This window comes from Dermacentor silvarum, chromosome 10 (genome assembly GCF_013339745.2).
Source record: "Dermacentor silvarum isolate Dsil-2018 chromosome 10, BIME_Dsil_1.4, whole genome shotgun sequence".
Lineage (NCBI taxonomy): Eukaryota > Metazoa > Arthropoda > Arachnida > Ixodida > Ixodidae > Dermacentor > Dermacentor silvarum.
In genome coordinates this window covers 119024204-119027150 of record NC_051163.1, presented here as the reverse complement: position 1 = coordinate 119027150, position 2947 = coordinate 119024204, and the positions used below count along the sequence as shown (strand labels likewise).

Genomic DNA, 2947 nt, shown 5'->3' with positions numbered 1-2947 from the left:
CGTCCTCTCTTTACAGCGAAGCTCTTTATAACTAGCGTTCTGTGCATTTTGGTCTGCGTGTGCAAAAACTCAAGTACCGAACTTGGTGCAAAATTGTTTGATTCTATACAACAGCTTATATGTGTCATCACTTGGATATGCATCTTGAGTAGATTAGTAAGTTATAAATAGGCACCATTGTCATGGTCGGTAGACTCTCAGGTAGATAATAAAGTTTCTCAGAGATTTTCCGTGGGGGACCCGCGTCAGCCACGTCTACGTTCGCGCCATCCTCTCTTTACAGCGAAGCTGTTTATAACTAGCGTTCTGTGCATATTTGTTCTGCGTGTGCAAAAACTTAAGTCCCGAATTTGGTGCAAAATTGTTTGGTTCTATGCAACAGCTTATATTTGTCATCACTTGGATATGCATCTTGAGTAGATTAGTTAGTTATAAATAGGCACTTATGCATGGTCGGTAGACTCTCAGGTAGATAATAAAGTTTCTCAGAGATTTTCCGTGGGGCACCCGCGTCAGCCGCGTCTACGTTCGCGCCGTCCTCTCTTTACAGCGAAGCTGTTTATAACTAGCGTTCTGTGCATTTTGGTCTGCGTGTGCAAAAACTCAAGTCCCGAATTTGGTGCAAAATTGTTTGGTTCTATGCAACAGCTTATATTTGTCATCACTTGGATATGCATCTTGAGTAGATTAGTTAGTTATAAATAGGCACCATATGCATGGTCTGTAGACTCTCAGGTAGATAATAAAGTTTCTCAGAGATTTTCCGTTGGGGACCCGCGTCAGCCGCGTCTACGTTCGCGCCGTCCTCTCTTTACAGCGAAGCTGTTTATAACTAGCGTTCTGTGCATTTTTGTTCTATGTGTGCAAAAACTCAAGTACCGAACTTGTTGCGAAATTGTTTGATTCTATACAACAGCTTATATGTGTCATCACTTGGATATGCATCTTGAGTAGATTGGTTAGTATAAATAGGCACCATATGCATGGTCGGTAGACTCTCAGGTAGATAATAAAGTTTCTCAGAGATTTTCCGTGGGGGACCCGCGTCAGCCGCGTCTACGTTCGCGCTGTCCTCTCTTACAGCGAAGCTGTTTATAACTAGCGTTCTGTGCATTTTTGTTCTATGTGTGCAAAAACTCAAGTACCGAACTTGGTGCAAAATTGTTTGATTCTATACAACAGCTTATATGTGTCATCACTTGGATATGCATCTTGAGTAGATTGGTTGGTTATAAATAGGCACCATATGCATGGTCGGTAGACTCTCAGGTAGATAATAAAGTTTCTCAGAGATTTTCCGTGGGGGACCCGCGTCAGCCGCGTCTACGTTCGCGCCGTCCTCTCTTTACAGCGAAGCTGTTTATAACTAGCGTTCTGTGCATTTTGGTCTGCGTGTGCAAAAACTCAAGTACCGAACTTGGTGCAAAATTGTTTGATTCTATACAACAGCTTATATGTGTCATCACTTGGATATGCATCTTGAGTAGATTAGTTAGTTATAAATAGGCACCATTTTGCATGGTCGGTAGACTCTCAGGTAGATAATAAAGTTTCTCAGAGATTTTCCGTGGGGCACCCGCGTCAGCCGCGTCTACGTTCGCGCCGTCCTCTCTTTACAGCGAAGCTGTTTATAACTAGCGTTCTGTGCATTTTGGTCTGCGTGTGCAAAAACTCAAGTACCGAATTTGGTGCAAAATTGTTTGATTCTATACAACAGCTTATATGTGTCATCACTTGGATATGCATCTTGAGTAGATTAGTTAGTTATAAATAGGCACCATATGCATGGTCGGTAGACTCTCAGGTAGATAATAAAGTTTCTCAGATATTTCCCGTGGGGGACCCGCGTCAGCCGCGTCTACGTTCGTGCCGTCCTCTCTTTACAGCGAAGCTGTTTATAACTAGCGTTCTGTGCATTTTGGTCTGCGTGTGCAAAAACTCAAGTCCCGAATTTGGTGCAAAATTGTTTGGTTCTATGCAACAGCTTATATTTGTCATCACTTGGATATGCATCTTGAGTAGATTAGTTAGTTATAAATAGGCACCATATGCATGGTCTGTAGACTCTCAGGTAGATAATAAAGTTTCTCAGAGATTTTCCGTTGGGGACCCGCGTCAGCCGCGTCTACGTTCGCGCCGTCCTCTCTTTACAGCGAAGCTGTTTATAACTAGCGTTCTGTGCATTTTTGTTCTATGTGTGCAAAAACTCAAGTACCGAACTTGTTGCGAAATTGTTTGATTCTATACAACAGCTTATATGTGTCATCACTTGGATATGCATCTTGAGTAGATTGGTTAGTTATAAATAGGCACCATATGCATGGTCGGTAGACTCTCAGGTAGATAATAAAGTTTCTCAGAGATTTTCCGTGGGGGACCCGCGTCAGCCGCGTCTACGTTCGCGCTGTCCTCTCTTAACAGCGAAGCTGTTTATAACTAGCGTTCTGTGCATTTTTGTTCTATGTGTGCAAAAACTCAAGTACCGAACTTGGTGCAAAATTGTTTGATTCTATACAACAGCTTATATGTGTCATCACTTGGATATGCATCTTGAGTAGATTGGTTGGTTATAAATAGGCACCATATGCATGGTCGGTAGACTCTCAGGTAGATAATAAAGTTTCTCAGAGATTTTCCGTGGGGGACCCGCGTCAGCCGCGTCTACGTTCGCGCCGTCCTCTCTTTACAGCGAAGCTGTTTATAACTAGCGTTCTGTGCATTTTGGTCTGCGTGTGCAAAAACTCAAGTACCGAACTTGGTGCAAAATTGTTTGATTCTATACAACAGCTTATATGTGTCATCACTTGGATATGCATCTTGAGTAGATTAGTTAGTTATAAATAGGCACCATATGCATGGTCGGTAGACTCTCAGGTAGATAATAAAGTTTCTCAGAGATTTTCCGTGGGGCACCCGCGTCAGCCGCGTCTACGTTCGCGCCGTCCTC

General features: G+C 42.9%; 1 long non-coding RNA gene across 3 annotated transcripts; it reads left to right on the top strand.

The window, feature by feature from the left end:
* Positions 1-111: 111 nt before the first annotated feature.
* On the top strand, positions 112-2720 carry LOC125940796 (uncharacterized). Of its 3 annotated transcripts, none has more exons than XR_007464003.1 (4): positions 112-201; positions 469-735; positions 1270-1804; positions 2608-2720. It is a non-coding gene; the product is annotated as an uncharacterized LOC125940796 (long non-coding RNA). The 3 variants fall into 3 exon arrangements; XR_007464001.1 differs by having other exon boundaries at positions 1003-1804; XR_007464002.1 differs by having other exon boundaries at positions 1003-1804; positions 2340-2720.
* The last annotated feature ends 227 nt before the right edge of the window (positions 2721-2947 follow it).